Raw genomic sequence first — 22,115 nt, forward strand, 5'->3', positions numbered from 1 at the left:
TCAATAAACAGACTTGGGGTTTAGAAATTGGCAATGAGCCCCAACTATTACCAAGAAATTCTGAACTGACAAGGCAAGGATTTGTGGAAAAGCAGCAATCGCTTTTCTTTTTTTTACATTCATTTTTATTATAGTTGCTTTACAACGTTGTGTTAGTTTCTACTGTACAGCAAAATGAATCAGCTATACGTATACATATATCCCCTCTGTTTTGGATTTCCTTCCCATTTAGGTCACCATAGAGCACTGAGTAGTGTTCCCTGTGCTATACAGTAGGTTCCCATTAGTTATCTATTTTATACATAGTACCAATAGTGTATATAAATCAATCCCAATGTCCCAATTCCTCCCACCCTCCCCCCTTCCCCCTTGGACCAGTCACTTTTCTTCATAAGGTTTTGGCCTTCAGAAACTTCTAGGAGAGATTTCACTGAGGCCGCTCTCCCTTGAGGCATAATCTCCAATGCTTTAAACTCATTTTCTCTGAGTTATCCTTTGCAATTTACACTTGTTAGGCCTCAGTTTTTATTTTCTTTTATCTCAATCATACCCAGTAAGGCAAGATGATGTATGAGAGGACCTGGAATCCAGGTCACCTGAGGTAACAACAGAGTGAAAAGAACCTAACACTCTCACTCTAAGGCAGTGGTTCTCAGCCAAGATGATCTTGCTTCTCCCCGTTTCCTGCCCCCAGCCCACAGGGGAGAAGGGGCAGTGTCCAGAGAAGTTCGGATCTTTACAACTGGGGGGAGGGGGGCGAGTTCTGCTGGCGTCCAGTCGGCAGAGACAAGAGATGCTGCTTAACATCCTACAATACACAGGATGGCCTCCACAGCGAAGAATGATTCAGCACAAAAATGCCCATGGCGGCAAGGTTGAGAAATCCTGCTCTAAAGCACACACTCTAGTTGAGCACTGTTAGCAGTTCCCCATCATTTTCATTGTTCTTCCTCTCTCCTCTGTTTTTGCACCATGTATGTACAGTTGAACTTCTATGAGTCAAATGCACAGATGCCATGGCTCCACTGGAATATGTCAGTTTTAAAAAAGAGTTCTGGGGCTTCCCTGGTGGCGCACTGGTTGGGAGTCTGCCTGCCGATGCAGGGGACATGGGTTCGTGCCCCGGTCCGGGAGGATGCCGCGGAGCGGCTGGGCCTGTGAACCGTGGCTGCTGAGCCTGGTCCGCAGCGCGAGAGGCCACAACGGTGAGAGGCCCGTGTAATGCAAAAAATAATAATAAAAAATAAAAAAAGAGTTTTCCTCAGAGTCTGAAAATCCTAATTCTCATCGTGAAATCATTCTTTAACTTAATTTTTAAGAGTCCCTTTTAATTTAGATGACCCAGTCACATCAGTAATACTACAGACAGGCAAACCAAAAACGAACTTTAAACAAATCAGAACTGAGGGGCTCCCGTATGCTGTGGTCTTTTGTTTCTTAAAATAATGAGCTGAAATGTTTATGCATGGGTGCGAGCAAACCCTGAGTTACAGATTAACAGCCGCTCTTTCAGGACAGCCTCTCCCATCTGTCATCTCCCGGCAGGAGAACAATGGCAACAATGACACAGACATGGCCTAATCCGACCAAACACAGCCGGTCCTCCGCCACCTGCCACCTGTCCGTAAGACAATACAGATGACTGCCTGAACAGCCCAGGGACTGACTTTCTTCCCTACAGTAACATTCACACATGCTCTGCTCGGTTCATGGCACTCATCCTTTGGTTTATACTTACGAATCAAAAGCTGTCAACTTACCAGGCAGAAAACACTTTTCATAAATTCTGAGGTTCACCTTTGGGGAACTTCTGACAGTCATTTTTATTGGGTCTCTTCCACCACAAATTTGTAAAGCTATTTCCTATTTCTAACATTAATTGCTATTTTCCTCTTAAAGTAAGATTTCAATGACACCCATCATGGCACAAAAAAACCCGCAATTCCCTCAGTGAAATAAATTACATGGCTGAGTTGGCACAAACTGCAGTGTGGGCCAGGCCCGTTAACGGCACGTGATGTGTTGCCATTCTCCCAGGACAAACATAAACACTTTTTATACAATTTTTGGGTTTTGAACCCCCCTTTCCAACAAAGATTTTTGCCCCAGGAGGGAGAACCTCAGCTATCCCACACGTCACCATGGAGCGTGGCCCTCACTCCTGAGAAACACATACCCGCTAACAAATCTGACCGCAGGACTAACTTTTAAATGACGACTATTAATTTTACCTCATGTCAAAATACACACTCCTTTGATCCTTAAGGCAAAGGAAGCCCTGGGAAAGGCCAGATTACAGAAGCTGCCGGCTGAAGAAAGGGCAAGCAAGGCAAGGAGTGCCAGGAAACTCACGGGGAGCTTCAATATGGAAAGGGCGGCACCAGCATTGAACACACCACATGCCTGAAAACGTCAGCTACAAAAACCGCTTTGAGCACCTTGGCTTGAGGGGCCAACAATTCGGGAGAAACTTTCAGAGTTCTTGGATTACTTAAAGCTAACTTGCTCCTTTTTATTTTTTTTTTTTTACATCTTTATTGGAGTATAATTGCTTTACAATGGTGTGTTAGTTTCTGCTTTATAACAAAGTGAATCAGCTATACATATACATATGTTCCCATATCTCTTCCATCTTGCATCTCCCTCCCTCCCACCCTCCCTATCCCACCCCACTTACTGTGCTCCAGATATGCCTTACAGAGGTTGCCTCTATAATTATAACAATTCCCTCCACTTCACAGGTAAGGAAACCAAGGCCTAGAGAGATTGGTAACTTGCCTAGGGCCATGGATCCTAGGAGTGGGGAGTGGGGACTGGAACCTAGGCCTGCCTGACTCAAGGCTGGTTCTGCCCCATCCCAGATCCTGCCCAAACACAGAGCCCGCTCCCCCCTGTGACAACATGGGGCTGAGAAGGGCTGTCTCCCAAACACTCTCTCCTCCAAAGAGCCTGATATATAGCTCTCTAGTGTTTGTTAACTGGTAAAATATATACTTAAACAGGCTGCATACTCACCAAACAACATCTAATCCTGTGTGTTTAATCATTAACAAGTTTAGCTATAGAAACTGCCTACTCTTCAGATTCAAGGTGAGCTGGGCTGCTTGTTAGGTACAACTGGCACCCAGAAAGGACCCAGAGACACAAACCAAGACATCCTTGGGACCTGGTCTGACTGGAGGAAGAACTTGGTCCTCTCATGAAGACCCTACGGTTGAGTCCTTAAAAACAGAGGGTGATGAAACTGGGGTGATGATCTGGGATTTAATACAGGTTCTGTGGAAAGAGCACGGCAAGGGAGGAAATCACCCACAGAAAATACAGAAGGTATAAATGGAAGAAAAACAGATGGGCGCATGAAAGACTTCTCTGATTTGTGTTACAAAAACAGGAGCAAGGGCTTCCCTGGTGGTGCAGTGGTTAAGAATCCGCCTGCTAATGCAGGGGACACGGGTTCGAGCCATGGTCTGGGAGGATCCCACATGCCGCGGAGCAACTAAGCCCATGTGCCACAACTACTGAGTCTGTGCTCCAGAGCCCACGAGCTACAACTACGGAGCGCACACACCACAACCACTACACGCCTATAGCCCATGCTCCGCAACGAGAAGCCACTGCAGATGAGAAGCCTGTGCACCATAACAAAGGGTAGCCCCTGCTCACTGCAACTAGAGAAAGCCGGTGCGTGGCAACGAAGACCCAACACAGCCAAAAATAAATAAAATTAATTAATTAAAAAAAAAAAACAGGAGCAAGATGCTTGCAAAATAACTACAAACTTTGATTCTTACGCTCCTACTCCCTATAAAACTGTACCTACACGATTTATACCTTATTTGGGGAGTGACTAATGAATGTACATATACTATGATTTCACTTTACAATAAGAAAATCATGAATGTGAATCAATCTTCTAACTTATTAAACTTTTATAGCAAGTTGGAACCCTATGAATAGAGAATTCCATCATATTTCAGCATTTAATTTTGTAAACACGAACACTACTATATAAACCTCCATGAGCCTTTTTTTTTTTTTGCCATTGTGGTTACAAATCCCCATAGATTGCTTAAAAAGAAAAAAAAAGAGAAAGAGAACTACTGAATTGAAACGATTATCACATGTAATAAAATGAGTAAATAAATAAACAAAAAGTATGCCTTCACCAACAGGCAGTATCAAAACACTTTTCCACTAAAAGGTTGGCTTTCTAAATCACCCTTATTGAAAGCTCAGGGCTTATAGCTGGGAAGTCAGGCACTCCCACCTCAATTTTCTTTGTACTTTCAAGAAATCTAAAGAGAATAATCAAGTTTGCCCCACGCGTAAATGAATTCAAGAAACCAGACGCTCCAAACACACTGTTTTTATCAACATATATATATTCTTAAAAATTGAATTTGTTTCTAATTTGTATGATTTTTCATATAAAATGTTTTGGGTTCAAGTATAATATTTACTGTTCACTTCCAAAGCACTATGCTAGCACTGAACAGCATAGGATCACAAAGAACCAGTGCCAAGGAACAGCCCCCATGAGAAGTTCAAACACCAGACCACGCCGGCACTATCACAAAATCACTTCCCCAGGCCTGACTTTCACCAAAAGACAAAGTAATGATTAATGCCACTGTGCAAGATTAAGTTTGTTCTTTTTATTCAAGATTTAATAACTTATCCACCAGTCATCATTCTTCTTGCTGCTGTGGAGACCCGGTCAGGCCCACCTCTGGCCTGCAGAACGCCTGCCAGCTTTAGATCAATAGCCCTGTGATCTATAACACAGAGCAGAAGCCGATAACCCAGTGGGACCTTCCTGCAGGCATCCATCAGGGTTAGACCCACCAGGAGACTGGATGTCTGCTGCCTATTTCCTGAAGAGAAGCAAGGAGATGGCATGCAAAGCCAGCATCAGCAGAGGTCTGGTGAACCTGTGAAGGGACTGTGGGCTAGAACAGGTTTCCAGAAGGAACTGTGCTCTCTCCCTCGGAGGCAGCACAGAAAGTCCACCTGAAAGTGGTCAGATGCCAAGGGTTCCAGAGGAAGGACACTCACCCCCGGACATCAAGGCCACGTGGTGAAGCCTAGAGGTCAATTTCAAAAGATGCAAAATGCTCAGCCAGGCTAGGAGGCTGGGCCAGAGTGGGTGGATGAAACCAACCGAGCAGTAAACAATGACATCTCTTCAGTGATTGTGAATTCAAACAGAGTATCTTGACCTTCCGAATTCTCTTTGGCAACTTTTCATCTTGAATTAATATCCTATAACTACTCTAAAGTTTAAAACTCGCTTGCAATGGTAAATCTTTTTGTGAGTTAACTGGGAGGTTAAATGAGGGAGATAAATGAACCGCAATGCTTTGAGTTACCAGCCTGAAAGCAGCTGCGTGCTTGCCACCACTGTGGGTCTCCAGGCACATGACACCGCACGACTTGGTTTATTTACTTGGCTGGGGCCACTGACAGAAGGGCTGCAACTTCCAGAATGAGGCTGGGAGTGGTGGAGAGCCTGATTTACCGGTCAGTGCCATCTATCAGTGTGGAGGACTGAGTCCTCCTCTGGCTACAGTGCTCAAACGTATCTGGGCCTTCCGCTCATACCCACAGCACCACGTACACACGCACGCACACGTCCACCAACAGACTGCAAGTCTGATAAGTTCCAAGTAGCATGTCCCTCTTTAAAGGAAACACTGAACCACAAAAGGAAGGTGGGCTCTGGCTGTCGGGTACTGTTCTTGGGTAGAGGGGCAACTTCAAGCCCAACCTCCACAGTTGTCCTGATTCCTCCGGACTGATTGGGACCACCACCTCCGCAAGGCACAGGCTCCGCCCAACTCCACAGGGCACCCCTCACCCAGGCTACCACGTGGCATCCTGCCTCCCAGCCACCCCCAAGCCTGAGAAAGCCTGTCTTGCCATCAACTGCACCACCAACTGTAAGACGTAATCTTGCTACGTCTCAATTTTCTAACCTACCTGTAATCTCAAGAAAGCCTCAACTATGTACAAGCTGCTTGACACCACTTCTTACCGACTTTTCAGCCTATAAAAGTATGTCAAAGAGCACTAGACTGGGAGTCCGAAGTCACAGCTTCATGTATATCATTCACCCGCCTAACAAGTGCACATGAAGCACCTATTATAAAACATGCCAGGGACCAAATGTGTGAAGCTGTCCAAACAAGACAGAGCTGGGGCAGAGCCTGGGCCAAGTCATTCAGCGTCTTGGACTGAAATTAAAAGGCTTGGACAAGAAGCTCTTTCAAGTCCCTCCCAGCTCTCCTATTCTCCACTCTTGGCTTTGGTGCCAAGAGGGGACTGAAGCATTCTGGAATGTTCTGCTTCCCTGAACAGATGCTATTTTTACTCCATATTCATATAGCTCAGGTTGCAGACGTGTGACTTCTCTGCACTCTGCCGAACATAAACGACTCATTTTCATCCCAGAGTTTAGGAGACTACGTGTAGCCCTAACACAGAAGGCCCACAGGCAGGCACAGCTCAGGCTCCCGGCACAGGGACCCTCACGGCCTTTTTCCTTCTACATAGAGGCAGTCTGGTTCCTTGAGATCAAAACTACAGAAAAACAGGAGCAGGGCTGCCAAGGCCTCCTCACATGTTGCCTGGGTTTATTTCTTCTTCATCAGCTCACATCATTTCTGACACTGCACTTCAACTGCCTGGACACAGCCAGAAAGAAAGGCTTTTAAGAGTCACTGAAGTCCAGCCAACTTCTGATTAGCCACAGTAACGAAGGAAAAGAACAGTACATGGCCAAAATAAGAGGGCCTCTGAGGACTGTAAGGGCAAAGATGTTTGTACCGGATATGGAGAAGCACCAGCGAAACAAGTGAAAATCTTCCTCCAACCCCCGAAATTCCCCTCAGACAACATTTCAGGAAAACACTGGCTGGAGTTCCCAAGAGCACCACACCCACCCAAAAGGGAGGCATCTATGGTCTCCATTATCAACTTGTACGGGGAAATATCGGCTCCTGAACCAATGCGGGGATAGAATTTTATAAGAACTATACAAACTGAAGCTATGATTAAATGTACTTACTAGTGGTTAAGGTTTTTATTAGCACATCTTAATAGAAGTTTTCTTGTTATTCAGAGCTAAGTTCACAAATATTAAACGGAAATGTCTACAGCAGAGAGGGAGAAGCTGGAGACTGGAAAGTAAGCAGATATGACATAGTAAGAGTGTAAACGAAGATGGACACGGAAAAGGCTGGGCCCTGGAAATAAACCACCCAGAAGCAGTGAGGCAGACAGCTGATGCCTTGGCCTTTGTGATCATAGACACAGGCTCTCCAGACGTTACTCAACACTTTACCTAGGACTGTTTCATACATACAAAGAGCCCTTCCCATCCTGCCCTCTCTCCAACCTCCCCCAACTCCCACCTCCCTTGCCCTGCCCACCTGGACCACTCTGCTCACCCTCAGAAAGAAACCAGGCTGCCTTGGGGAATGGTGCCAGCTGGTGGCTGGTATAGAGAACTATCTATTGATCATCAAGCTTTCCTCTCCCCTCTCTTGGAGGACTCTCTACCATTCATCCCCTATTCCTCTTTCCGCGGTTTCTTCTCATTACCATCACAAAGGGCTGAATTTGAAAGTCAGAAGTCCAGGGATAGAATCCCAGATCCCCCACTTCCCTACCCAGAAAGGGCAAGTCACCTCTCTCTGCCTCGCTCCCTTCTCTGTAAACATGGACAGCAATACCTGCCTACCCAGCAGGGTCTTTAGGAAGCAGCAGAAGTGCAAGTACACCGTGAACAGAACAGGGCTCATCAAACAGGAAGGCACAGCCTCACCATTCTGCTCTCTCCCCGGCACCTGAACACTGCTCGGCTCGCTCGCGGGAATTCCGGGGCCATCATGCTCTGAAGCAGTGACCTCGACAACAGATGACTGGCAAGCCTTCCTCAGAGGTAAAGACACCGTCCCAGCTCTGAACGAGCTCTCTTGTCCGGCGGATGTCTGTATCTTCAGTGTGAATGCCATGTTCCTGAGTAACAGGCCAAGTGGTCCATCAAGACCTGTAACAGCTGGTTTGAAGTTGCTAACTCATTTGCAGCAGGAGAAACTCTTTTCCTGACCACAGCGCCCTAAATGATCACTGGGCCTCCCAAGCCCTCCCCAGTGCTATTGAAATCGGGGCTCTAGGTTTACCAGGAGGCAACTGGCCAGCCCCTGTGAGGCTCTGCTCCATCCCCAAATGCCATCGCCCTGTGATACAGATCTTAAAGGGGCTAATGAAATTATCTCCTCTGCCTTTTATTCCTCCGTAACAACCACAAAATTTGATAAGAATGACCCCCTGCTCCTCTAATTTAAGGGCTATTTTATTACCTTCAACCCTAATTCTCTCTCTTTTAAATGGATATGAGACCCTGAAGACCCCACAGGCCAATGGGATTAGTAATTGATGGCTTCCTCCTGGCCGGCTCTCCAGAGGGCGCTTCTGCTTCCCCCCTCGGGTGGGGTCACAATCAGTTCAATCTTCATGCTTCAGAGACATCCCCTTTGAACAGGATCAAATGTCCCCCCCACCCCTGCCTGGTGCTCCGCTCAAAAGAGCAGCAGCTGCTTCCCACTCAGAGCAGTAATGTCAACTCAGCCAGAAAGGCAGAGGCAAGAGGAGGAGGTCGGCGTGGTTAATTGTCCACCAGGCTCAAACGCAGGCCCACTCAGACCAGCACCTGGGAGGGCTGATCACCCCCGTAAAATGCACTTTGAACCCAGGAACAAGGAGGATGAGAACTATCTTCCCCAGCCTGCTGGGACTGGATGGAGCTTCAGCTGTTTGTTTTCTTTTTCAGATTGTAGCCATAAAGGGTAGAAGCACTTCTCTGCAGCAACCCCAGGCAGGCACATAAAACACAGGCGAGGTGAGCAGCAGGGCCTGCCCACCAGGAAGTAAAGGAGAGGAGAGATAAGCATCCGTGGCATCAGTCTAAAGGGAGCCAGCGAAGGCTGCCTCTAGCTTTGAAGAAGGAACCTGAGAGAAGAGAATTCCGAAAGCCTCAGAAACCGCTCCTTCTAAGAAATGCTCTATAGAGAAAAGGAAGCATTTAAAATGCAGGGAATTTACTCTTTCTCATTAAGAGATGGAAGAGAAAATTTTTTCACTCTTTTGCCTATTTGAAAAAGTTACTTTTATTATCTAGTTATCTGAAGGCCTCCTTCCAACTCAGATCCATAATAATTGTAAAAAGACTCTTAAGAAACAGAAAATAGCCATTTTGTAACTGAAAGAGGACATGAGAGTGATCAAAACAACACCTACAGGGGGCTTCCCTGGTGGTGCAGTGGTTAAGAACCCACCTGCCAAGGCAGGGGACACGGGTTCGAGTCCTGGTCTGGGAAGATCCCACATGCTGCGGAGCAACTAAGCCCGTGCACCACAACTACTGAGCCTCAGCTCTAGAGCCCGCAAGCTACAACTACTGAAGCCCACGTGCCACAACTACTGAAGCTCGCGTGCCTAGAGCCTGTGCTCCGCAACAAGAGAAGCCACCGCAATGAGAAGCCCGCCCACTGCAACGAAGAGTAGCCCCCGCTCTCCGTACCTAGAGAAAGCCCGCGCACAGCAACAAAGACCCAACGCAGCCAAAAATAAATACAAAAAAAAAAAAAAAAAAAAAACCCAATACCTACAGTCCTTTTGTAAAGCAAAAGCCTAAGATACTCCATTTAAAACCAACGTTCCCTGGAAACAAGTACTTCTAAGTTTTTCTTTCACATCAATATCAAAACTCCCATAGTAGATAAGACAAACCAGCCATCAAATCACAGCTGACAAGTGACGTGCTCAAAGTAGAAAGTGGTTCCCAAATTATGTGTCAACTGTGTTCTGGAAGCAGAAAAAAGCAAACTCTTCCCCAGAGATGTCAATACCTGGGTGCAGCTTTACAATGAAACTTGGAAACCGATTTTGGAGATTTTGCTTCTTCTTTAAGAGAAAGATAAGATAAAGGCTCACCTGAAGCTGAAGATAAAGGCTTCACCCGGAAAAACCGTACATCTAAGGGGGGACGTGCCACTTTGCGTGTGTATCTGTCAGCAGCTGCAATCTGAGTTCCCACTCATTTCAGCAATAAAGGAACTGGCTGGTCAGAGACCAGCGTGCTAACGACACTGGAGTCCGGGACCAGCAGACCAGTTGCTGTGTCTGCTAGCTGCCTTTGCTCTGATTGCTCCCAAATGTCTGCCCTGGATACAAGGGGGCCCATGCTGGACAGTGTCTTTGGATGAAGGCCAAGGCTCCAAAATGGCTATATCAAACGCACACACAGAGACACACACATGCTCGCGCACCCTGATACACAATTTCACTGCTGCTGGGGCACTAGCAGTTCTTAGTACACCTGTTCTTTAGAAACAGTAAACATTCAATTGAATGAAAGAAGAACACCACATTAGAAATCCAAAACAAAGTTCAGAAGCTCTAAGGAAATTCAGGAACTACATCACTTCTTGGACTTTCTAATTAGGATGACGTGGGGTTGTCAAGATTCAATGAGAGAGCTCTGTGAAGTGTGCCCAAACGCACACTGATGTGTGAGATGCCCTGAGTGGAGGGGGACCAGCTCAGTAATTTGATGACTTAACCTGCCTCATTTTTTTTTTTTCTAACCAGATTAGAATTGGTATCATAAAACAGGAGACACTCTGAGAATCAGAGATCTTCTAGAAGCTCAGAGAATCAGAGATCTCCTAGGAGCTCAGTGAGTGGCCAATTATTATCAGTCGGGAAGTACTCCCCATGTGTTTGGCGGCATGAAGACCAGACATACTCACCACCTTGCACTCAGCTTCTGCAGGCATGGTACAACAGAAGACAGTTGGTAATATCTCAAATTCCAGAACCTACTAAAAAGCTAAAACTCACTCATATATTAACATCTGGGCTTTTAAACTGTAATTTTCTTCGTTTATTTTTCAAGTATGATAGACAAAATGGAGTCCATGGAGACTAGAAATCCCTGGCCAAAGCTGAAACCCTCCCTCTACCCAAGCCCTACGAAACTTTAAGATGAACAGGGTCAGGGGAGAGTCAAATTTCCTCTACTGCTTTGCCTTTCACTAACTTCTCCTTCAGGCAGCTCTCTGGCTGGGCCTCAGCACCAAGCAGAAGAACCATGGAGACGTGACCGCTTCTTTTATGTGAGACTAGTTGGCTGGTACTTCTACTAAGTTGTGGAAAGCACACCCAGAAACCAGAAAACAACTTCTTTCTCTTTGCTTTCGTGCTGCACACACCCAAACAAAGCAAATGGAAAGGCTGAACAATGGGTATTGTTCATGTAGAGGCAGGATAAGAAGGCAGGAACGGGGGCTTCCCTGGTGGCTCAGTGGTGAAGAATCCGCCTGCCAATGCAGGGGATACGGGTTTGATCCCTGGTCCGGGAAGATCCCACATGCCGCGGAGCAACTAAGCTCGTGCGCCACAACTACTGAGCCTGCGCGCCTAGAGCCCGTGCTCCGCGACAAGGGAAGCCACAGCAGTGAGAAGGCTGTGCACCGAAACAAAGACCCAACGCAGCCAAAAATAAATAAATTTTTTTTAAAAAGGCAGGAACAAACACTCAAGACCGCATTCTCCTGTGTGAATGTGGTCTTTAATCAGATTGAAGTCCCTCCCACCCCACCTCCACCTCCACCCTGGCTTCTGGGAACTGCCAATTCCTAAAAGGACCCAGGCCCCATTCTGGCTCCAGATTCAGGTGAACCATTGCCCTGGGGGTTGCTACTCCCAACCCACAGGATGAAGCAAAATGGCATCAAGCCAATCAGTGTATCTCTGAAAGATGCCAGCATACTAAGACTACAGGAGAAATGGAAATGCATGATTTAAAAGCTTTTATTAAAATTATTTAAAACTAAACTGTGTTTTAGGAATATTTTTATTTCCTCTGGGTTATAAATTGGTCAAGTCAATTGTTTGCTCCCTTACTGCCATACATTTGGTTTTACACGTTCAATCCTGGGGCTGCCCAAGACTCCCAGGGGCTGGCAGACAGATGTCTCTCCCGGGACAGCCAAGGGGGCTGGTGGCTCAGGGTCCCAGGCTGTCAGTTAGCACCTTACTGACAATGACACAAAAACTCCTGATTTCTCATCCTTTTCAACAGTGGTAAGAATCTAAACTCCCGCCAACTTCACATATTATGGCGCATTCTCAATTACCCGTGGTAATGTGAGCAAACAGCCATGTCATTAACCCAAAAAGGCACTCTACACATCAGCTCATTGGCTTAGGAATACATTATCATTTCTTTGTAGCTGTGCCTCAGTTTAGTTTACTAGGGCTTTTTTTTTTTTTCTTCTCCTCGGATGAACATTCACTCATTTACTGAAAGTCTGTTCCATGCCAGAAACCATGCGAGATTGGAGATGGTAGCAAAAAGAACTCACACACTAGGGGAAAAGACGTGTACAAACAAGTAAAGCTCACCACGGGCACGTGCAGTGTGCTGTGTCAGCAGAGGGGCAGCGATTCGTTCCGCTGGAAAGCTGGGAAAAGGCTATGCTCCCAACACCCTCTCTTTCAGACAGTTTGTAAATAACAAGTGAAATGCTGGCTGAGTCTTAAATGAGGAAAAGGAATTCTAAAGCACCAACTCAAATGGAGAGGTGAAGGTGCCCAGCAAAAAGGAAAGAGCGTTGGGCACTGAGACGGGCAGCAACATCCAGGAGAAAGCCAGGCCGGTCAATAAACACCTTCACCCAATAACTCAATGGGGCAGGTAACCACTTTACACCTTTCTTTTTTTTTATTTTTTTATTTTTTTTGGCTGTGCCAGGTCTTAGTTGCGGCACGTGGGATCTTTTTTTTTTTTTAGTTGCAGCATGCAGGATCTTTTCGTTGCAGCATACGGACTTCTTTAGTTGCAGCATGCTGACTTCTTAGTTGCGGCACGCATGTGGGATCTAATTACCCTGACCAGGGATCGAACCCGGGCCCCCTGCATTGGGAGCGCAGAGACTTACCCACTGGACCACCAGGGAAGTCCCTTTACACCTTTCTTAGAGGAGCTGCCACTCTATATTTAAGGATTTTCTTTTTAATGCACGAGAACTTGGGGTGGTTATCAGAGTGCATCGCATGGCTGGAGTTTTCCCACAACCAGCCTGAACATGAGCAGATCCAGGAAGCAACCCCTTACCTGTACGAGGAGGAGCTCCTTGAGATGCAAAAACCACAGGCCAGCTGTGAACTCAAGAGTCTGCTTCCCAGTTTACCTGAAAAACAACAGGAAAGGGCCATTTCTGTTAACTTGGAATAGCCAGTCTTTTAACAGCCCCAGTAGAGACCTGCAGACCCTGCCTAAGGCTCCTTGGTCTCAAAGCAGAAAACCTGGCCAGCGTCACTTGGCCAAGGGGTTGGATCAGAGAAGTGGGTGAGAATCCCGGTGTTTAACTCGGAGGGTAATGGTAAGCCAGGCACTTAATCTACCTGTGTCTTGGTTTCCTCCCCGCCATAGCTATCTCACAGAATGATCAAGAAGGCCTTCGATATGCCGGGCACCATGCCAAGCCTGGAGTCATGTGAATGACCATGTCATGGGTTCCCCGCCCTCTGGGAGCTGACAGTCCACAAAGACAGAGAAGTAAATGGGTGGTAATCATGACCTTGACGCAACTGAGAGAAGCTGAAGTGAGGAGAATACAAGGTGACATGGAGCCTTTGCAGAGGCACCAGCTGACCCCAGAGAGGTCAAAGGGAGCTCCCCAGAGCAGGTGATGGCTAAGCTGAGGTCTGATAAGCAAGAGGTGGCCAGACTACGAGCATACCAGGCAGAGCAAATAGCAAAACGGGTACCCAGAAAGCAAGAACATAGTAAGCTGACAAGAAAAAGGAGTATTTCAGAGGCCGAGAGGGAAACTGGCAGTCGTTTTAGGAGAGTTTGGACTTTCTCTTAAGGCCGATGGCAAGCCCATGAAGGGTCTCCTGTAGGAGAGTGGCGTGGTCCAGAAAGTTTTCTGCAACATCAGAGAGAAGGGATTGCAAGGGGGCAAGGAATGCCCCTCTCAGCTACCCCAAATGCCACATCCCTGGTCTTCTGTGGGAACGACCAGGAGAGAAGGCCCCAGGATAAGAAGACAGGGCTAGGGCTCCCTCCAGTGAACCACAGCTTCTCAACTACAGGTTCCTCCGGCATTAAGCGATTCCACCCAGGCAGACACGCCATCAGGAGCAGAGTCTGCCTGTGCCAACACACCCTCCTCCAGAAGGTGGAGAAGTGCCTGGTGTCACGGTGCTTCTCAGCTTGTGCTCCCCAGACCAGAGGCATCAGTACCACCTGGGAACGTGTTGGAGATGCAAATTCTCGGCCCACCCCAGACCTAGTGACTCAGAATCTCCGGGAGCGGGGTCCAGCCAGTGTGTTTTAACTAGCCTCCAGGTGATTCTGATGCTCCCTAAAGGCAGCAAGCACTAAGTGGGGGCAGTGCCAGCACGGGGGTGGCAGTGAGCAGAGTACGGGGTACAGAGATAGCCCGGCCTGATACCCCAACAGCACCTCCGTGCTCAAGGCCTCACACTCTACAGGGACTGTGATGTCCATTTATGCTTAAAAGGAAATACACAAAGCTTTTTTGGGGGTGGGTTTTTTTGTTTTTTTGGTTTTTTGGGCCGCACCGCGAGGCATGCGGGATCTTAGCTCCCCAACCAGGGATCGAACCCGTGCCCGCTGCAGTGGAAGTGTGGAATCTTAACCACTGGACCACCAGGGAAGTCCACACAATGCTGTTTTTATCGATACTTAGAAATGATGCTAGCCCTGTGGACCATGGGGAAGAGTACACGGGCCCACCTCTGGAGTGGGGATGTAGTACTTCGGGAGAATTTCATTTCCCTAAGAAATGCCCCATCCTTTTCTGTGGCCCTCCTTTATTTCAGAATAGACAAAGGAAACTCCAGCTTCAGGAACAGGGACAATGTTTCTCCTCCCCCTCAGATACAGAATCTGACCACTCCAGAAAAGAAACAATGAAGCCATCCAGAAAGCTCCCGTGGTTTCATTGAAGGGTAAAGTTTCTTTCTGGAGTGGGTCAGTTTGTAAAAGTTCCCAGAGTTGTGGTCCCTGGGATGTACTTGTGTGTAACTTCTCTGTTCGTCAAGCAGTGGCAAAAAGACTCTCCCCACCATCTCCACGCTATTCTGAAAACACCCTAGACCACTCAGACAAGCTTCAGCTGGACACCAGAATGGCCAAGTTCAGAGTTTCTTTCAGCCAGCTAAGAGCTGAGAAATTCTTTAAAATGTAAATATTTTTTTCAGCTATGAGAGACCCTAAAGCACTTTCTAGGTGGCATGAGGTCTCAGAAGAGTCAAGCCCTCCTCAAAACTGACCGGGAGGGCTTCCCTGGTGGCGCAGTGGTTGGGAGTCCGCCTGCCGATGCAGGGGATGCAGGTTCGTGCCCCGGTCCGGGAAAATCCCACATGCTGCGGAGCGGCTGGGCCCGTGAGCCATGGCCGCTGAGCCTGCGTGTCCGGAGCCTGTGCTCCGCAACAGGAGAGGCCACAACGGTGAGAGGCCCACATACCACAAAAAAAAAAAAAAAAAAAAAAAAAAAAAACTGACTGGGAAAAGGCCCTTAGTGGAGAAGGAAAGGTTTCTGCTGCTGGCCAAGTTCTCCTGATAAGCAGGTAAAGAAACTGGATCATTTCCTGAGCTTCTCTCTCAAAATTAAATAGACTAAAAAAAAAAGAGCAACATAATCTCAAGCACAATTACGGTGTTTAACCTTAACTTTCATATCTAGATCACCTGGCTTTTCATTACAACTGGTCAGGTATATGTGAAATGGCCACACTAGATAGAAAGAAGTATGCCATATGCATCATCAAAGATATTAAATCCCCTATTACACAGCGTGCGCGTGCAAACACACACACACACACACACACACACACACACACACACTAAGTGAATGAGAATTAGTTCTGCCTAGTGCCCCCCACCACCAGGTATCCTGGGCTCCTCCGGACATCTGAGCTATCCTCGGTGGCCCTGCCCCAGCCCTGACCTCACAGTGCCCACACTTCACCCATCAAAGTCCACTCTCTTCATACCCTGATCTTTGCTGGCATTTTATGAAATTCTTCCTGTTAAGTCCTAAGTAGCTAATGTAGTCCCTGTTCTACGGATGCTTACATGTTGAATAACAGGTTTAAAGAGAACCATTTCACCCAAATTCCTCTAATGGTAAAATTTTAGGCACAACAATAAGTGAATTCCAGCTTTTCGCTACAGAGCCCCTTCCATACTCCTCCAATCCCATCACACTGACCACTTCCCACTTCATTTGTTTCGTAAGTGTCAGCTTATAAAAACACCTCCACCTCCTAGGATGGAGGTGAGATGGATCCTTCATTTGTAAAAATGGAGGTAAATGTTGAAACAATGACGTGCAAGTCCATCTCCTCCATCTGTCAATTCACCTGTGTCAGAACCACACAGCCTCTGGAGGATGAGGATCCCTTCTCCAACCATTTCTGGTCGGCGCTTACTTAGGAAGGGGACACGCTAATATTATCTCCAGTGTCTGAACCCAAGCAGGGGAGAGAGTGGGAGAAGTCGGCCTCAAGACATACCTTTCTCTGCAGAGGCCCAAAGCGTACAGCCCAGTATCTCCAAGAATGCCCCAAAGCACTTAATAATCAGTGTCTGTAAAACCTTCCTAAATATAACGGCTTCAGAACTGGCTCTTACACTGTTGACAAGGGACTCTGATTTGGTCCCATCCAAGATAAAAAAAGAGCCTTTCTGTAAGAATGAAAACATGAGTCAAGATAAAAATTGAAGTGGGTCCAATGGGACAAAAGCCAGCCCTTCACAACCAAGTATAGTCTAAGAGGCCAAGAAAAGAACAGGTAAGGGTGCCCCTCAGACATGGCTGATAACACAGGCTCAGATGGACAGGTTTCTAAATTGATGTTTCTCGAAAATGGTGTTTCTAGAACATGCCCAATTATAAAAACCATCCAGACACTTTGTTTAAAAAATTCAGATTCCCAGGACCCACACCAAACCTATGAAGTCAAAACTCCAGGGCAGGGTCTGAGAACACACAGGTCTAACCAGCACCCAGCAGAGGGTCAGGCAAGTTTCAGAAACAACGTTCCAAAGGAAACAATATGTAACTTTTTAAAACATTGCAGTCACATAACTTCAAAGTGATAGGGTATGTGTGAAAAGGCAGGCTTAACTGGAGGAAGTCAGAGCCTTCTTTAAGTAGTTAAAATTATGGAATATAATCATCAGGTAATGAGGAAGTCAATTTGATTAAAATGTAGCAAAAACAAAACCTCTCCCTTTAGCTTAACCATATTCCACCTGGAAGACCTCCCATGACCTCCCTCCCTGCCCTAAGGATGGAAGGGAATCCCCGAGCACAGCTGCTCCTTGGGGCTGTTATAGGCCGGAATGGCAGTGACAGGGTTGAGAGCCCTCAGGGTTATCCCAATAAAGACAGCCCCAAGGAGCAGGCAGCAAACTCTAAACCAGACCCTGCAGGTGCCCTCCTGGTGTCAGCCTTTACACGTCTGAGTCTCCGGCTGACTCATCCGTAGCCTCAGTCGTGTCCCAGTCTATGTGAGGCCTTGCTCCACAGGACCACGGCACCAGCCTCACAGGGAGCCTATGCGTAAGCCCAGGCCTGCTTCATCAGAATCTGCCATTTCACAAGATTCCAGATCATTCTTGTGCACCTTCCAGCATGAGAAGCCCTGCTTTAAGGCACGGAGAGCGCCACCACGGGGAGCCTCTCAGCCCACCTGTACAGCCACCAGCTCACCAGCTCACCCACTGCGACCGAACACTCTAAGAGGCCTTCTTCCCTCACAATCCTTACACAAGTCTTCTCAGACTTGCTTTGTCTTGGAGCCAAACCACCATCAGCGGGGGCCCAGTGACAGCTGACAATCCAAAGCCCCACCTTAGGGAGTTGAAAGGAGGCGGGAAGTACTGACCGTCTCTCACATTCTCCTCCAGCTCCTCTACCTATCAGGCTCCCTGAGCGGGCAGGAACGTGGACCCCACGAGCACAAATCAGTAGAGAAGATCCAAAGTCAAACAATACTACGGAACGCTGGCTCGCTCTCCGCCAGCACCATGTTAATGAGGTCGAGGTCACGAGTATGATTAGCTTCCTCGGGTATCGTGGCACAGATGCCAACCCTCTGCCCTCTAGCTGCCTGCAAAGGCTGACACGTCCCTGGTTACTAATAGGAGAATGACTGGAGAGGCTGAACAGAGCAGCGGCAGAAAAGGACTCAAGGAACGTGGATGACTGGTGAGCAGAATGGATTGAAGAACAGTACTCAGCCCAGAGGGGTGGCTGACATGACAGATGACTGGGGAGAATTCAAAATCATCCCGATGGGCTGAACAACACACACCTGGATGAGAAAGCTGACATTTGACAGGAAGAAGTGGGAAGTTCTACGGCCAAGATTTTAAAAATCAAATACACATATGTAAGCTAGAGGAAATCTAACCTGACGACAGTTCTTGTTTTAAAATGTTCAAAACTTTTTTAAAACATTAAGTTTTGTTGACTAATGTAGTTGCTAAGAAAGCTAACATACTTAGGGTCCATGAGTCTAGTTTCCAGACCAAGGGGAACAGTGGTCCCTGTGTAGCACAGCTGACCAGACTATCCTCAACAGTCCCCCAGCCACCTGTCCACACAGGTGTATACACAACCTGTCCCATCGCTTCATCACTACCACCACTTGTGTTCTTATTATTCAGTATGGCCTCTGCACCCGGCTACCGTTCTTTTTGGCTTTGGATTATAGTTTAAACATTCTCCACATCAGCTTAGCTCCCTTTAATGCTGCCTTTTCTTTACTAATCAAGAAAAGAACAACAGACCCAAGCACAAATTGGAAAAAACACATTTAAAAAAAAAAAAAAGACAAGACAACCTAAGCAACCCATTTACCAAAAGGATTCAGACCCAAAAGACCTATAGTCACCTGTGTAAGCTGGCATCCTAGGCTGCATAATACAGCATGGATCTGTGCAGAAAGGTAATCAGGTTGGTAAATTATGAGCTTCCAGCACAGAAAAGCCCTGAAATGGCTACAATAAGAATGAGCAAATGACAGAGTAAATATCTGTTTAGACATACTTCCCTGTGCAGAATCACCTAGGAATGGACAGTTAGCCATTAAAAAAAAAAAATGATTTTTAGATTGTTTTTCAAGTTGTGAGCCTTTTTTTCCTTACGTGTATATTTCATATACAAAGGGTAGCCATTTACAAACACAAAAACACCAATTACTGGTGAAGTCTGTAGTTGTGAGACTGGCCAGTCTATTATTTTTAATTTCAGAAAACTTGATCCCTATGGGTGAGAGAAAAGTTATAAATTTTTAAGAGGTTAATTTGTCCTGAGTAATAAGTGTGTCATGCACCACTTATCTAAAGATTAAATGTGGCTACTGTCTATGCAGTTACAGGCATCTTTAAACAACTGGCTAACTGCCTCAAAACTGGAAAACAACATGTGAAATTCAGCCCAACTGCAGCCTGCCCCAGGAGAAAGGAAGCTTGAACTCCAGGTGCCCTTGACAACACAGCTCAGTGTGGAAAGAGAGAAATTGCTGAACAATAGAATCAGTAGAGGAAAGAGAGTCCCTCTAATTTTCCGGGAATGTGGGGAGGTTGATGCTAAAGGGATATTTAAGATCTCAATGCTGGTTTGAGTTCTACTGAACACTGAAACAACTGAAAACAAGAAGAAAAAAAAAAACTTACATGTGAGTATAGTATATTTATATATATATTTATAGATATTTAATTAGGTACATATCAATCTGACAGATGTTTACACGTTTAGATATAGAAGTGAAACACCTCTCAGATCACACTTAACAGTGTTTATGAAAACATATAAAGCGTACCGACAGGAAGGAGTGGGTCCTTCCCTATTGTTGGGAGGAAGCTGCCCCATTCTGGCTCTGGGTCACAGGACCCAGGCCTGGTTACATTCCTCCACAACTACATTTACAACAAATAGGAATTTCAAGTCTTTTTAAAGACAGAGACCTGCTTTGCCATGGACATAGCACAGATGTAAGGAGGTGTATGGTGCTGTGGCCAAAACTGCTGATACAGTTTTGCACAAAAAAAGAATGGAAGAAAACACCAACAACTGTTTTGTTCTGGTTTTTTAAGTAACATCTACTTTAAAAAAATCTGAAAAGCAGAAAAGTAAAGAAAACAGTCACCTGTAACCCCACGAGTCTAAAATAACCAGTCAGAATTTTAACCTACATCCTTGCAGTCTGTCTAGGCTACCAGTTTTCCTTTCAATGGCAGATCAGTTAGGCAGGCAAGAGCAAGGCGAGGCATTATTGCTGGTTACACAGACTAACGATGATTAATAATTCCCACTGGCCATACCCTAAATCCACAACAGTAAGAGGAGTAAGGCTGTACACAAATCAAATAGCATGTCTGCCCTTTAACAGGCATTCACTGGGGCCTACTTTGCACACGTTTTTTATTCCACAAATGAATGAAATTCAAATTAACAGCCCCTTGAGGGCCATATGGTAACTTCAAAAAAGAAGGCAGATAAGCCTTGTCCCTGGTGGAAACGAAAACACTAGTTCTCCAAGTACAAGTTCTCAAGGTGCCTACAGACTGGGTTCCTAGGAAAAGCCCTCCTCCTGGCTTGCAGATGGCCACAGTCTCACCATGGTGAAGAGAGCATGCTCCAGACTCTCTCCCTCTTCTTAGAAGGACACTAATCCCATCATGGGGGCTCCACCCTCATGACCTCATCTAAACCTAATTACCTCCCAAAGGTGCCCCCTCCAAGTGCCATCACAATGGGGATTAGGGTTTCTATTTAGGAATTCGGGGAAGAACACAGTCTGTCCAGAATACGAATGTGTCAGGGGTGGAGGAGGATCAATTTTATCAGTTGTACATCCTAGCTATTAAAAATGTTCAGGGCTTCCCTGGTGGCGCAGTGGTTGAGAGTCCGCCTGCCGATGCAGGGGACACGGGAAGATCCCACATGCCGCGGAGCGGCTGGGCCCGTGAGCCATGGCCACTGAGCCTGCGTGTCCGGAGCCTGTGCTCCGCAACGGGAGAGGCCGCAACAGTGAGAGGCCCGCGTACCGCAAAAAAACACAAAAAAAATGTTCAGAGCCATTCTATGTACATTCCTCTAAATTATCTCAGTTCAAAACAATAAACAGGTCTCACAAGTCGGCAAAATAACACCAGTAAGAGTCTGATCACTGAAGGCCAGGGTCAGGGGCTTGATTACCCCATTAGTCCCGTTTAAAGGATGAAAGAGAAAAATTCAGTTACAAGGACACAGATTACTCTCACCCTAAGCACTATTCAGTAAACCTCAAGAGACCAGCCAACCACTTGCTGCTACTGTAAAAATAACTCCATCTTTCACCTCCAGCTCCAGACCTCTCTTCCTGCCTGTGGATCCAATGCTCTGCTGGGCATCTCTCCCTGGGCACCTCACAACTCAGCTGTGGATTCAACTGAACTCATTACTCCTCACCATCTCCCCAAACTGCGGTTCCCATAGCTGCTTAACTCAGTGAAAGGCGCCATGACCCACTCCAGTCACCCTGGACTCCCTCTTACTAAGAGCCCACCCATGGGACATGACCGAGGAAGTGCGGTCAGCCTCTCCAGGTCTCTCCTGCTCTCCCTCACCAAGTTCCACCCGGATTCCTGTACTAACCTCCTGGCTCACCTGCTATCCCCGGCCCTGGCCTCCTTGTCACCGAGCCCACCTCGAGTTCCTTCTAAAGCACAATATGATCAGGTCAATCACCTGCTGCAAGTTCCCCATCTTCCACACAGGTTTCGAGATGAAGTTCAGACTCCCCAGCTCAGCACCCTCAGGGACTTCCCTACACCACGCTGCCTCTAGTCCAAACAGCTACTCTCAGTGCCCTGTTGACCTTATACCATTTCGACCCTTCTAGACTCCAAACATAGTGCATTCTTACTGTACCAGGTATTACTGTAACCTTAAAAGTAATGGGGAAAAAAAAACCTTGAGGGACTAAGTCTCCACTCTGCCCTTTACTCTCGGGCCCGC

General features: G+C 46.8%; 1 protein-coding gene across 1 annotated transcript in view; it reads right to left on the reverse strand.

Annotated features, from left to right (window-relative positions):
* Positions 1-22,115, reverse strand: part of LHFPL2 (LHFPL tetraspan subfamily member 2) — a 179,144-nt gene that overhangs the window by 153,367 nt on the left and 3,662 nt on the right. Inside the window, exon 2 of the mRNA XM_082651790.1 lies at positions 13,184-13,259. The gene's annotated coding sequence lies outside the window, so the exon portion shown is untranslated. The remainder of the gene's footprint in view (positions 1-13,183; positions 13,260-22,115) is intronic.

The sequence above is a fragment of the Grampus griseus genome (genome assembly GCF_964374135.1).
Source record: "Grampus griseus genome assembly, chromosome: 3".
NCBI classification, from domain to species: domain Eukaryota; kingdom Metazoa; phylum Chordata; class Mammalia; order Artiodactyla; family Delphinidae; genus Grampus; species Grampus griseus.